A 16,784-nucleotide genomic window follows, 5' to 3' on the forward strand; every position below is an offset into this window, starting at 1 on the left:
ATGTGAGAGTTTCTGAAAAAAAAAACGTAATACACAATTGTACTTACTTCAAAAGAACAATTTTTTTGCTAAATTTTTTTTTGTAAAATGAATTTTCATACAATTTTGAATTGTGAATCTAATAGCATCACCAAAACATTATTTTTCCGACTGAGAGACTAAAATCCAGTTTAAATATTTTCTCTGTAAAGATTCGATAAGTAACAATTTATTACAAAAAACGCTTTTCAAATATCCATATCCCATTGAAACGGAGAGAAACTTAACCACATCACATTATAATTTTATATTCCATTTAAAAAAAATGAATTTCAGGGCATGTGAATTACTTTTATACACAATTCTTTATAAATATCATTAATAAAAAAAAATCAAACATTTAATAGTCGTAGCATAGTTAAATTTACTTTGCTTGATTCTCGTATTTATAAGGCACGTTTTTGCAGAAATCAAATATATCATTGATCACCCCCACCATCACCCCCACCCCCCCCCCCCCCCCCAAAAAAAAATTACCCACTTTGCATGTTCAGTAAATCAGGCACAAAATAAAAAAATCCCTTACATTTATAAAAAAAATTGATTTTGATGTAAATAAATAAACAACTCTGGCTTCATTGGTATATGATTCTTGCTTGACGGTTTGTTGAATTGATTAAATATGCTAAAATATCTTACATGCTGAAATTAAATCTGTGCTAATTTTCTATTTTTACCATGGGCTTAACAGCCCTTGCTCAATTTAAAATGACCCGGTGAAAAACGGTTTACTGATTAAAGAATGTGGATTTGGATTCACATATCAGGACTCCTTATGGTCGAGGAAACAGACCGTGGAGTTTGCCATTGTGTCACATCAAAGCTACCAACATTTTATGAAAAGCTTTATTAGAAAACAACTTGTGTCAGCCAAAATTGTTAGACCTGACATACTTATCGAAGGTTTTAAGAGGGTTTCATTGTTGTTGTTAGTTTTAGGCTGTTTATATCTTCTTATAAAGCAGAGCTCTTTTTTTCTTCGACTTGATTTTTTTAAAAACTGGTCCTTTCGAGGAAGATTCTTAGAATTTCCATAGTGCCGATGATTGTAGCTTTTGATCCTACTGGTGATGTATATTACATAATCTATATTCTCATAACTTTAGTTCTCGGTTTACCAATAAAACATATAATTTCAATATGATCAACACTTTCTCATTGATGGATAAAAAAAAATCTGATAAATCTCATCTCGTGATCATACACATTTATTTACTGGCCCCAGTTCTTTGATTTCAAAAGGCAGTTTAACTTGTGATCTTAAATTTAGTAATTATAATGACCTTGTCTTCGAAACAGGTAAATAGCTGTAATCAATTATGTGTCGACCTTGATATTACCAACATGAATATAATCTTAACAAAACAAAATTGTATATTTTTAGTTGTAAATTGAAAAGTTTGACTAACAACACTGAACTTAACATTGTATTTCAGACATAGAATTCATATAAAACAATCCACTAGCATTCTATACCGTGCCTAACTGATGAAAAATTCTTTTAAACGAAGTTAAGGAATCGAAATGAACAATACATTACACATCGAATCCATTTGAAATAGAACACAAACTATTGCCTAAGCATCGCTTAACTTACTAATATTACAAAAATAATGCAATGACCTCGTGACCTATCAAAAGCTGAAGATTAAACTTTGTCTCAGGTATTTAAAGGGTTGTTAAACGAAGGTCAAATTTGGGAATGGCCATAAACAAAGATGTAAAGAAGATCAAGCTGCCATTTTTATACAGTATATCAGTTACAAAAATTATAATAGTTAACTTTCATCATCGGAAACATTCATCCGATGTGACCCCCCATTTTGAATTGTACTTAAGCTGTATCCTCCTGTGCTATGGACCATATCATGCACCCATGATAAATATGACCGTGGCTGCCTTTGAAAATTCCAGACCATCAAAAGTACACGCAAGGTGATTTTCCAACAAAGATCGAAGCAGGGGTGAATTTATACAGCAGCATTTTTCATTTGAACTACTTCGAATGTATACCTACAATATCACAGCGAACATCAGTAAGTGAGCGGGTGAAAATTTATAAACGAGTATTGTTGAATTGAATTAAACATATTTTATTGATTAAATCAAATGGATTAGACACAAGTTATAAATAACTTATGTAGTCTTCTTCTAAATATTGTTTAAAGTGTAGCTATTGTGTTAAGTTTACATTAAATGTTACGCTTGTAATTTTGGCGAATTTTCAGTTATTCACTTTACTTGTCTTACGTTTTGACAATAAAATGTTAGATGACCTGGCTTCGACGTGACCAACTTTCCTCAAGTCAATACTCAGCCTCAAATCAGAGGTTTTACCTCAGGTTTATGCACTTTTCTTTAAAGGATTTAAGTTGAGGAAGGAGTAGAGGGATTTGAAAATTTTGGTGACGGTGGAGCCTGGTATTAACTGCAAAAATATACGTTAACGTTTCTTTTGAAAAGAAAAAAATATGTTAATCATATCAAAGCTGTTCATATATTGCCACTAGATGTTATATGACCTTTTCTCATAACAGAACAAGATTAGATACACAGTCAATCCGGATATAAGTTTTATCTTTTAGATTTTGTTTGCGCTACAAAATCACACAGACTTTGACTTTTTCATTACCGGACATAACCCGACACCATGGGGTCACAGTTATGTTATTGTGTACAATAATGGTGTTTCTCTAACTTTTGTTACAAAGTGCTGAACCAGTGTAACTATTCTTTTTATGTTATCTGAATTGAATTAATTAAACAACGAAATGCTTTCTTTGGTGGTTCATGCGGGATTGAAAGTAGCGACCTTACAGGAAAAAATACATAACCCTTGTTAGCGGATTATATTATTTGTTTTCAGCAATGATCGCTACCCTTATACCACCCATGCATCATTAAAGAAAGCATTTTGTTGTTCATATTTATATTTTTCCTTTTAAAGATGATGAATTGGTCGTAAAGAGTTAAGTTTATGAATTTTTGGTGATGTTTACAGCATGTTAAAAAAGGGGGGGGGGGGGGGTCCAAGTCCTCTTTTATGGGACTTTGAGTCTGAAGTTATCTTGATTACCGGTATTTTGTGCAGTCTGTAATTTTTCTTAGGTTGCTGAAGATGTCGACTGATCGATAAACTGGTTAAAATTGGATCCTGTAGATTTTACTCCTGTCAGGTCCCGTAGAACTGTGAAGTACTAAACTATCAATTTCCGTAAGAAATAGAAAGAATCATAATTAGTGAATTTAAATTTAGTATTTTTACATGCATTTTTATTGCTATTTAGATTTCAGTTATAGTTTCTTTATAGAATTTCAGTTTCGGTTTTGATAAAGCACCTTTCGAGATATTTACTGAATATTGTTTTATCATTTTACCATAAATGATAATTGTAAAATAATTATGTGTTGTCTACCGAGTGTTGGTCAATTTTCTTGACCCACCCTGTGTTCACGTGTTACTTTACCTTCGATTCTTTAACCTTGAACAGTAAGAGAATTTTACTTTTAGTTTAGTGGTCGCCCGCTTGGTCAAGTGGATTTCTCAGGGAACACTAAAATGACCCCCATTGGCATTGCGCTAAGACCCATGCCATTGAGAGTTATTTGTTAATGTCGTCAGAACTTGTTGATCAATCGTTGTGAAATAAGGAAAGTTTAGCTTTTCTGTTTTCTTTTCGGCAGCAATTGGAGAAAAATGTTTTTGGAAGCAATTGGGATTTTTATCCATAGAATGTTAGCAAACAAGTTTGATATAATTCTATTATACGGACATGTTGCACGGTAATGTTCACACGAATGAGTACTGTAGATTCCTTATTTTACGCGATTCAACGATTAACCATCAAATGGCGAGAACATAAAATCGCGAATGCCGGAATTTTATCTTAGTTTCAAGAAGTTTACATGTGTCCCAAAATTAAAAGCGAGATTCTAGAGACGGGATTCTCGCGATTTTACTCGGATATTAATTCCACGCGTTTAATTAGGAATTTACAGTATTCAATGCTTTGTCTGACCCCAAATAGTTTTGTTGACCAGATGACACCACATTGTTTACTTTGATTAAAGTTATTCAATGTTTAAGTATTGAATCCTTATTTTTTGAAAGATATAGTCTCATAACTGCAACGGTGTGTGCATACAAATTGAATAACGCGCGTTAGCGCTTTATGAAAATTTGTTTGCACACACCGTTGCAGTTATGAGACTATATCTTTCAAAAAATAAGGATTTAATGCTTATATTTACATTTTTTTTACCTTCTTGCCTTGTACGCAAATGCAAATTATACGTCAAAATTACTGTACTATCCTATGGGTATGTTTAAATTAATGGAAGAGCCACTGTAACAGCCATAAGCGTGAACTTTGATTTTCACTTGTGACGTTGTATTTATCAGCGTTCAACGTTTGTGACGTCACAATTAAAACTCGTAATTTTACCTTTTAGTACCCTGTCTGTGTTATGGTGCTATATCTGCCGTAGCTTTACATGCAAAATATACGTTGAATGTAAATATATATATATATATATATATATATATATATATATATATATATATATATATATATATATATATATATATATATATATATATATATATATATATATATATATATATATATATATATATATATATATAAGATTAGTACTGTAATGACACAAATAGAAGACCATTCAGATGGTTTATTTAAATTAACTTAACTACGACATCCGGGTTAGTGCAACATTTTATCCTCTAGATTAATGTCCATTATCAGTCCCTATGTGCCATTAGTTTAATATCTCTACCCAATAGTCATTATGTATAATATCGAAAGCCACTAGAACTAGTTCGTCTATTTTGTTAAACACACTTTTATTATTCAGGTAAATATATCACAGAATGCCATGATCACAGATATAAAATATATCAAATAAGAAACCCCCTAGATATTATTCCAGCACTATGCAACTCAATAGGAATCGATTTGTTCAATCTTGTTATCATAATATAATCGGATCATAATTGCACCGATGATCTGCTTTGGATTGTTCCGGGATTTAATTTTGGGTGGGCGCCAACACAAAACATGGATTCACATGTTTGAAACTATTTAAACAGTTTAATATCAAGGACTTCACATTTTGTTATACAATTTTCTTCACATAGAATGCCTATATTCATTGTATTTTCCCACAGGTAAAGGTTACATGTAAATGTTACATTGTAACATTTTTCCACAGATCCCTTTTTACGAAATGTAAAGGTTACAATATTGTTATATTATAGATTACAAATGATAATATTACCTTAGGATAGCCCATAAAAGCCTTGTTTAAAAGCTTATTTCCAATGGGGTCCTTAATATAACAGTTAAGTTGATAACAATAAAAGTGCACTACACAATATGTAGTATTATTTACTATAGGTATATATAATAATACTATTACATAATGGAATTAAGACAGGCTACTGAAAAGGAATATAGCATAATGCTTTGAAATATAACATGTTTCCTTAATTTTTTATAACAATAAGTAAGATAAAAATGGACCAAATAAAATAGATTCCATTTTGCCAAGATGAAGTGACAATTTGTTGTCCACTAACCATAAAGAACACTTTTCCAGAACAATGCCCAGTTTTTTTGCAATAATATCAGGATCTCTGTGTGCGTAAAAATTGCACTATACACAGTCATTAACATACGACAAACGTTCGATGTAACTTTTGTACAAATTTATTTCTGGCAAGGGCAGGTGTTGGGTTGAGATGGTCGTTTCGCTTTACAATCACGTAGGTTAAGAGGGGGTCATATATGTTGGATTATTCAACATTGTTCGAGATCATATTCACGTTTGCACCGATGATCGGCTTTGGATTGTTATGGAATTTATTTTAGGCGGGCGCCAACACAAAACATGGATTCACATGTTTGAAACTATTTAAACAGCTTAATAGCAAGGACTTCACATTTTGTTATACAATTTTCTTCACATAGAATCCTCATATTCATATACATTGTATTTTTCCATAGATCCCTTTTTACGAAATGTAATGGTTTTATTATTTAATAATTGCGTATTTTAAAAATATATATAAAGTATTTTAAAATATCTCTTTATTTTTGTTCACCCTTTCCTTCTCCAGCAATATTTCCTAATTTGAAATAAAAAACCTTTACGAATGCACTGATAGTTTCAAGTTTCAGCTTATTATAATTTCAGACATGTTTCGTGTTTGTTTGCACGGATATTAAAAATTTTGGAAAATGAATAACATAACTCTATGTATTAACGTTATCGTAGTCAAATATGCAAATTTTGAAGGTACATGTAGTTTGGATGAAATGCGCATTTCTTTTTGAGGTAATTTATTTAAATACCAGACTTGCTGAGTGCGCGGCATTCAAGACCAGCTGATCATTAATGGTGGGAGGTGAATCTAATATACAAGTAAGTGTCTTTTCGGAATCTAACTTTGTTTGTTTAACTTTTACAGCATATGTTTTTGATTAACTTCATCGCTCAATATTTGAACGTGAATATAAAGGCAAAATTTTAAATATACATACTTTAATTGTATCATTTCATGTTAATTTTGTAAAAATGGAGATTTTGTATAACTGATTTTGTTTGTTAATACTGTTGCTATCAGGAGGGTTACACCATCCTTGTTAAGTAGTATATCATAATTTTATTGCTTATTATAGAAATATGAAATTTTTGGGTTTATAAGTCAAAGTATTTAAAGTCATATTCTAAATTGGTGAAATGTGATGATTTAAGATATAGAAATTGATATGTTAGATTAATATTAAGATTTAAAATGGTTAAAAAAGTAATTCACACAAATAGACATAACATAAATTCTAACCATCATTTATGCTGGTCTTCAAATTTTAAATTTCAAATTAAAAAGATAATAAGAACAAACATTTTCCTATGCACAAACACAATTATAAAAAAACAGGTTTTGTGTTATTTATTAGATGTTAAAATATGTTAGCATGATTTGTTGTTGTTTTTATAGTTTTTTTTTATGTTTAATAAAACTTGTTTTATTGTACACTTCAATGAATAACTCCTGTAAGAAAAACCTTTTATGAGATGTGTTATTTAAATTCAGGGATAATTTTAGAATTGAAAAAAAATCTTTCAAATGCATGAACATGATTACACTGTAGGAATATTTGAATTACTTTTTTTGGTTTCAGATAACTTTTGCCCACCGTAAGATTTGATCATGGCGTCGGCAGCGAGGATTACGGGGATATTTATCCTGTTTTTCATCACGTTCCTAATAGGCCTTATACCGTTTGCCTTGTTGAGGATATTTGAAAAAAAAGAAAATATAAAGAAGTGGATTGGGATCCTAAACTGCTTTGCAGGTGGGATTTTCCTAGCAACAGCCATCTTGCATTTGTTACCTGAATCTCGAGAACTGCTAACAGAGTCTATATCGTTCGAGTATCCTGTGACAGAGGCCATCGCGGGTTGCGGGTTTCTTCTAACGCTTACTTTAGAACATCTTGTCAGTTAATACGGCTTTGGAAATTTTCATATGCACGATCATGGCCATGATAATAAAATTGAGCCAAACGACGCCAAGGACCTAGAAATGGCTGGGTCAAATAAAACAGAGGACACGGATAAAAAGGGCAACGCAGATAAATCGACAGAAGAAGTTATAATAGAGCAGCCTAATTTGAAATTCCTTGTTTTCCGCTCCTTTTTAGCTCTCTCTTTTCACATGATATTTGAGGGTTTGGCCGTTGGCTTGCAAAAAGAGGAGGAGGACGCTTGGATTTTGCTTGGAGTTCTCTCTCTTCACAAAATCGCTGTTGCTTTCAGCGTGGGCTTCCAACTAGAAGAAAATCTGAGAAAATTCAAATACGTAATAATATCTTTATTCTTGTTGTCTATTGTCGCGCCAATAGGAGTCGTGATCGGTTACATAGTAACAGAAGTTGGAGATGACGCGCATGGGCAAGACGTAGCTTCCGGTGTCTTGCAGAGTCTTTCCGTCGGTTGTTTCCTATATATGACATTTTTTGAAATCCTAAACCATGAAATACACATAACCAAAGAGAGGAGTCACTGGAAGGTCTTTTTCACAATAATCGGGTTTGCTATTGTTGTTGGGATTCAGTTTGTGAAGCACGACCACGAAGGTCACGACCATTAGCCGATCCGATAAGAGATTTAAAAGATTGTCTCGTGAATCCAGTGACCAATTATGACACTCTATTTTTGCGTGCTTGTTTAATCTAGTGTTACACATTATGATTATCGTTATTTTGTCCTTTGTCATATTGTTATCACAGTTCATCAATGAATTACACGAATAAAAAACAATATTGTTGGATTGTTGTGCACTGAAGTGCATCGAATTCATTTTATGATTTATTTTTTTTGGATTTTGCTGTGTCTTGTAGGTTATTGGTTGAATGGTTTTTATGGAACATTAACAATCTGTTAGCACAACTTTACAATATGAAATGTATACATGTGTATGTGTGTGTATATATATATATATATATATATAGAGAGAGAGAGAGAGAGAGAGAGAGAGAGAGAGAGAGCCTTCAAGACATTTTGTCAATCAAATCTGTAGTAAAAAGCAGCACATATATATTCACATTTGAACACAATATGTTGTATCTATGCCCATAAATAAATCTCTTAACAGAACCTGGGGGAAAGCATCTACATATTTTTAAGTTTCCTAATATTGCAGGGTCTTTATAGACCTGTCGTTTAAGTCAGGTGATTAATTTTCAAAACCCCTTTTCCTTCTTCTTGAGCACATACTGAACCCAGGGATCAATACATAGTCAGCCCAGTTAATTTCTATATATTCTGTCTGCACCGATCTTTTGAATGTTAGGTAATATTAACGTTTTCTTCCTTTATAAACGGCAGTTTTTAAATCTGATTGCTTGCAAAGCATTATTTTTTAAGGTGCATTCATTCCAGCGCATTCATTCACAGTGCATTTATTGCTGACTTTCAGTCGACCAGCTCTTGGCTTGAATTTTCTACGATCAAGGTCATAACTCGAGTTCCGATGATGAAGAGTGACAATGAAGCTTCAATAAAGAAAACATTCGAAACAACTTGACTGATATTGCAATGTGATTTGGTTGACTTTTTTTTGAAAACCATTACTTCGTACAAATATGTTTCACGTAAATAAAATAAATAAGGAAAAGCGCTTGAAATACACAGTGCGGTGGTCGCCACAGTTTGTTTCGTTTGTTTGTTTGTTGGGTTTTTTTTTGGATTCAGTTAAAAATAAAATTCGGATAATAAAAGAATTTGAACATAGTAGCTAAAGGGAGAATTTCCACCTTACATTCAACATGTATCCATATCTATGTATCTAATATTGACACAAGTCTTAGTTCTCCAAGGTTTGTTGCGTGGTCGTGTCTTGGCTTACAGACCGGTCAACATGACACGAGGGGTAAAGTCCATATCCGTTCAATTTTTGTAAGCTTGACTAGAGTGGTAAGATGGCTATATACACCACTTTTTGATGACGCGGTACGCAAAAACATGCAATTCCGGTACTGGCTCATTTAAACTGAGGCGAATTGTATGGGGACCGCTCTTTGGAAAAATTTGTTAAATTAATTAATTGGGAAATTCATTACTTACAAGTAATGTGGTATGTGACACCTTCACGCTATGTTGTATTATTTATCGAAATATTTAAAAATATTTTCCCCTAAAACTTCAGTTAAAAACTAAAATAATGTAGAACAAAAAATATTCTATTTATTAGCCATAAACACATGACAAAGCAAATTTCTGTCTTAACAGGTCGTCACAAATTAGAAAAAAATCTTATTTTGCCAAAAATTATAAAAAATGACTAAATGCATTAAAAATGTCATGAACTCATGTTTGTAAAATCATTTCCGGTGGATTTCCACAAGAAAAGAAATCATAAAAGAAATATGCTTTTGAACGAAAATGATTTATATAAATTGATAATAGAGATCAATGTATAACACATTTCAACCGGCTTCAATTGCATGTAATGTGCTTGTAAACAAACATGATGTAAAAAAAGGATACGTTAAATAGTTATGTTTATCAAAAAACAATATGACCTCTTAGAACATCAGTGCGAGAAAAAACCCAAACCTAAATGCTTATATTGTAAATTTCGTTTCTGGCATAGCCCAATGATCCAGAAAAGAAGTAAATTAGCTGCATACACAAAAATAGGAAAAGGCAGTTGCTAAGCGATACAGTTTGTCATGTTTGGATAATTCAAATTTCCCGAGTTGTTCTTAACGTGTAAATTGTCAAACTACTACTTATGAGAAAAGAAAAAAACTTTTTATCAAGTAAGCTGAGAATGCATTGGGTTCTCTTTTAAATATATCGCAGCTATTGAGCTAAACAAGATTAATCCAATTATTTATTGTATATAAAAGTATCAACTATTTCGACCAAACGCCAAACATTTATTTTTTAAAGTGCGTTGCCACAAAGCAAGATAGTTTAGAAGAATATTAAGTTTATGTGAGCCATCACATCTGTATTAAAGGAAAACAACAACATTTCGTGTATTAAATGAAACGAATGCAGGATAGTTTGAAGAACCATATACTAGTAATCAGGCGGCCAGGGGAAAGACTATAGACTTCTGGCTCCTTGTGTCAGTTAGACACAGTTGCTCAGGTGACCGATGTGACCCAAAGTTCTTTTTTTAGTTACTCTGCTAAACAACTATTAGTACATACACTGACCAGGACAAGGGGGTAACAAACAAAGAATCATATTAATTACGTTTATAAGACATTCTAGGACTGGATCCAAAACCTTACCTTTGTTGCACCGAATGACCCTGTCTAAAAGTTCAATTTTTTAAACATTTTCTAAATGCCCGAGACTGATATCGACATGATAGGAAGATGCTCTCAACTGAACTCAAAATACCCGGATGTGATAGATTAACGTAGATAATCTCGTAATCTCAAGGTGTAAATCGTCGGCGTGTTTTAATATACGATTACGAGCTTTAAAACAAATAGTTATCGTATAAATTTACAAATGAAAAATTAGATTCATCTGAAAATTACAGCTGTATTTTACTTCGCACATTTCATTCATTAATTTTTTTTTAATTTCCCCATTTCATTCCCGCTTAAAAAATACTGACAGAACAATTCCATGGAATCGGTTCGTTATTACTGAACTGCTAGACCTCACATTGTTCACGCTTGCTAGGAATGCAGGGTTCTAAACAATGCAGTGTATAGATTCATACCAGGAAGAGTTGACAGAACGTTTAGTCGTAGAGATTTTCTTTTAAAAAATGAATTCAAATGAACTTCTGCCTGACTAGAGATATTGCATATTTGTAGTTATTATGCTCAGAATGGGTGGATTTTTTTTGACGATACAGGGTGATCCATAAAATTTGACACCATTATAAAATCTAATTGAATTGTACGTGTGCTCTAGTTTTTGATCACAATTGTAAGTAGTGGGAAACTTCGAGGTGAAAAAAGGGTTATAATGTTCGATTATTGCTGTGGGTTTATCCAAAATGACATTACTTCATCGAAAGGTTATAGATATTGGACAATCGTAATTTCTGGAAATGAGTGATTGGTACTATCCTGGTGAAAAGAGACTCTGAGTGTAAAAGGAACAACACTCTTTAAAGGAGTTGACATTGTTTGCTTAAATATCAGCAAAAAAAAACAAAACAAAACATAGTTAAAGAAAATTAGACCGACAAAAATTATCTTGAGAAAAATAAGGCACAAAGTATCTTTTAACATTACTTTTAAGGATTAGAAAATAAATATGAGAACGCATCTATAGACTTATTCCTTACAAACGCTAAAAAGAATTAGTGTACTGTAAATATATAAAGAAAATCTCCTGATATTTTAATTCTTGACAAATTTGAAAAATAATAGAATTTAAAGATGATACGCATTGGCATGACGTAATTTCTGGTATCAGGAGCTGTCCTCCCATTCCCATCGGTGACCTTTGGAGTCCTAAACTATGCCTCTGGAAGATTTATTAACAATAATTGATTTCGCTATTGCTGTAAAGATTTTGTTGGTGAAGCACGGTTTCTACGGGGTAGTAAGATGATCCTATCACAATCCAGTTATACAGACATTGCACAAGCTAAACAATTTTTGAATACTATTACGCAATCCATTCAAAAAGCAATGTTTAGAGGGTATTTTGAAGATGTGGACTTTTGTCTTCATTACGATTGTATAACTTAAACAAGTAAACAGCATTATCGCATAGAAAAAAACACTCCCAGGCAAAGGCAAAGGGTCCGCAGGTTTTTGTGACCATCCTTTGGCAGGAAAAGCTTACTTTAGTTTTAATTTAAACAATATTATGTTTACTTTACTGTACATGCATGAATGTTTTAAAGGTCAGTAATCTATACTAATAGGGTGCATTAAATTATGATAAAATTAATGTCAATCTTTAAATATTCACCTTCATGATTGTTTCAGGGCGGCGTTACGAATAAGGTGTAAAAAGACAGTTTTTTGATGTTTGAAATTGTGGTACGGGGCTATCTCCCTTTACCGCAGTGTTGCGGGAAATTAATAATTTGCACCTGGGTCAAAATACGGATCTCGCCTTTTCAAGATTCCGCCTTTTATTCAATTCTCTACCAGAGAGTTCGAGATTTCATTTGAACTTGAAAATCCGGAGAGGATTTATTAAATTTATATAATTTATTCCATATTTTTGCAGATAATATTCAAAGTGCAGATTTAAGCAAAAATGTTTGGAACTTGTGCTTCTTTTTTTTATCAATATATTGAATTTCATTAAAATGTTTATGCAATGTTATTTCTGGTTGAATGATATTATTTTCACTGAAAAGTAAAGTGATCACTCAGCCAAGAGTAACATTAAAATCTCAGAAAAAGATCTTTAAATCAAACTGAAATTCAAAACTTGTTACATACTGATGTAACAAGATATAGTAACATACTGATGTAACAAGATATAGCAACATACTGATGTAAAAAGATACAGCACATTCTTATGTAACAAGATAAAGCAACATACTGATGTAACAAGATAGATGTATAGCGACATACTGATGTAACAATAAATAGCAACATACTGATGTAACAAATTTGTTACATCAGTATGTTGTTATATCTTGTTACATCAGTAAGTTGCTATACATGTATCTTGTTACATCAGTATAATGCTTTATCTAGTTACATCAGTATGTTGCTATTTATTGTTACATCAGTATGTCGCTATACATCTATCTTGTTACATCAGTATGTTGCTTTATCTTGTTACATCAGAATGTTACTATATCTTGTTACATCAGTATGTTGCTATATCTTGTTACATCAGCACGTTACTATATCTTGTTACATTAGTATGTTGCTGTATCTTGTTACATCAGCATGTTACTATATCTTGTTACATCAGTATGTTACTATATCTTGTTACATCAGTACGTTGCTGTATCTTGTTACATCAGTATGTTGCTATATCTTGTTACATCAGTATGTGTTGTATCTTGTTACATCAGTATGTTGCTATATCTTGTTACATCAGTATGTTGCTGTATCTTGTTACATCAGTATGTTGCTATATCTTGTTACATCAGTATGTGTTGTATCTTGTTACATCAGTATGTTGCTATATCTTGTTACATCAGTATGTTGCTGTATCTTGTTACATCAGTATGTTACTATATCTTGTTACACCAGTACGTTGCTGTATCTTGTTACATCAGTATGTTGCTATATCTTGTTACATCAGTATGTGTTGTATCTTGTTACATCAGTATGTTGCTATATCTTGTTAAATCAGTATGTTTTAATATCTTGTTACATCAGTATGTTACTATATCTTGTTACATCAGTACGTTGCTATATCTTGTTACATCAGTATGTTGCTATATCTTGTTACATCAGTATTTTGTTATATCATGTTACATCAGTATGTTGCTGTATCTTGTTACATCAGCATGTTACTATATCTTGTTACATCAGTATGTGTTGTATCTTGTTACATCAGTATGTTGCTTTATCTTGTTACATCAGTATGTTGCAATATCTTGTTACATCAGTACGTTGCTGTATCTTGTTACATCGGTATGTTACTATCTCTTGTTACATCAGTATGTTGCTGTATCGTATCTTGTTACATCAGCATGTTGCTATATCTTGTTACATCAGCATGTTACTATATCTTGTTACATCAGTATGTTGCTATATCTTGTTACATCAGCACGTTACTATATCTTGTTACATCAGTACGTTGCTGTATCTTGTTACATCAGTATGTTGCTATATCTTGTTACATCAGTATGTGTTGTATCTTGTTACATCAGTATGTTGCTATATCTTGTTACATCAGTATGTTTTAATATCTTGTTACATCAGTATGTTGCTATATCTTGTTACATCAGTACGTTGCTGTATCTTGTTACATCAGTATGTTGCTATATCTTGTTACATCAGTATGTTGCTGTTTCTTGTTACATCAGTATGTTACTATATCTTGTTACATCAGTACGTTGCTGTATCTTGTTACATCAGTATGTTGCTGTATCTTGTTACATCAGTATGTTGCTGTATCTTGTTACATCAGTATGTTGCTATATCTTGTTACATCAGTACGTTGCTGTATCTTGTTACATCAGTATGTTGCTGTATCTGGTTACATCAGTATGTTGCTGTATCTGGTTACATCAGTATGTTGCTATATCTTGTTACATCAGTACGTTGCTGTATCTTGTTACATCAGTATGTTGCTGTATCTTGTAACATCAGTATGTTGCTATATCTTGTTACATCAGTATGTTGCTGTATCTTGTTACATCAGTATGTTGCTTTATCTTGTAACATCAGTATGTTGTTATTTCTTGTTACATCAGTATGTTGCTGTATCTTGTTACATCAGTATGTTGCTGTATCTTTTTACATCAGTATGTTGCTGTATCTTGTTACATCAGTATGTTGCTATATCATCGTTATGTTATTGTTACATCAGTAAGTTTCTATATCTTGTTACATCAGTATGTTGTTATATCTTGTTACATCAGTATGTTGCTATATCTTGTTACATCAGTATGTTGTTATATTTTATTACATCGTTATGTTGCTTTATCTTGTTACATAAGTATGTTGCTGTATCTTGTTACATCAGTATGTTGCTATATCTTGTTACATTAGTATGTTGCTTTATCTTGTTACATCAGAATGTGCTGTATCTTGTTACATCAGTATGTTACTATATCTTGTTACATCAGTATGTTGCTGTATCTTGTTACATCAGTATGTTGCTGTATCTTGTTACATCAGTATGTTGCTATATCATGGTTATGTTTCTTGTTACATCAGAATGTTGTTTCTTGTAACATCAGTAAGTTGTTATATATTGTTACATCAGTACGTTGCTGTTTCTTGTTACATGCTTCTTTTTACATTAGTATGTTACTGTATCTTGCATTTAAGAGAGAACATCGACAATCGCATTAAAGCGTCGATAAGGAGCTCACACTGCTACAGAATCTAATCTCCCCCACACACTGATACAAAACCCAATCTCCACACACTGATACAGTAACCAATCTCCTCAACACACTGGTACAAAACAAATCTCCTTCACACACTGGTACAAAACCTTATCCCCTCCACACACTGGTAAAGAACCCAGCCTCCACTACACTTTGGTACAGAACCTAATTCCTTCCACACACTGGTACAAAACTCAGTCTCCTCGACACACTAATACAGAACCTTACTTTCTTCACACACTTGTACAGAACCAAGTCTTGGAAGTTTTAGAAACCAAATATCCTCCTACACACATGTACAGAACCCAATCTCCTCCACACACTGGTACAGAACCCAATCTCCTCCAAACACTGGTACAGAACCTAATCCCCTCCAAACAGTTGTAAAAACCCCGAATCTCCTCCCATACTTGTACAGTACCCAATCTCCTCCACGTACACACTTGTACAGTACCCAATCTCCCCACACACTAGTACATGATCCTAATCCCCTCCAAACACTTTTACAGAACTCAATCTCCCCCACAAACTGGTGCAAAAACCAATCTCCTCCACACACTTATACAAAACCCAATCTCCTCCACACACTGGTGAAAAACTCATTCTCCTTCTTACACTGGTACATAACTTAGTATCCTCCACACACTGGTACATAACTTAGAATCCTCCACACACTGGTACAGAACCTGATCTTCTCCACCCACATACTTGTACAAAACCCAGTCTCCTCCACTCATTTGTAAGAACCCAATATCCTCCACACACTGGTACAGAACCTAATATCCTTCACACACTGGTACAAAACCTAATCTCATCCGCACACTTGTACAGAACCCAATATCCTCCACACACTTGTACAAAACCAGAATCCCCTTCACACATTGGTACAGAACCTAGTCTCCTTCACATACTGGTAAAGAAGATAAGTTGCTTGTGACCGATGAAATCACATTGTAAATCAAAACTCTGTCCTATATTCCTAAGACATTTCCTCCACAACAGGTAACAACAGATTGGAATAATTATGAACATTTGCATCTTATTCAAAACACAAATGCAGATGATATAGCCCAAGGGAGCTAACGCTAAGAAATTTTAAATTTCTGACAATGTCCATATGTGTAAAGATGGTATTATCATTACTTTGCACAGAGTTATTCACTATTTTATTGTCAAAAACTGACAAAGTGTGTTATGT

General features: G+C 32.8%; 1 long non-coding RNA gene and 1 pseudogene across 1 annotated transcript in view; one reads left to right on the plus strand and one right to left on the minus strand.

Moving 5' to 3' along the window:
- The window catches only part of LOC136276297 (uncharacterized), a 34,596-nt gene that overhangs the window by 15,637 nt on the left and 2,175 nt on the right, over positions 1–16,784 (minus strand). The gene's annotated exons all lie outside the window — the stretch shown is intronic.
- LOC136276584 (zinc transporter ZIP1-like) lies at positions 6,415–8,422 on the plus strand (annotated as a pseudogene).

Source organism: Magallana gigas, chromosome 6 (assembly GCF_963853765.1).
Source record: "Magallana gigas chromosome 6, xbMagGiga1.1, whole genome shotgun sequence".
NCBI classification, from domain to species: Eukaryota; Metazoa; Mollusca; class Bivalvia; order Ostreida; family Ostreidae; genus Magallana; species Magallana gigas.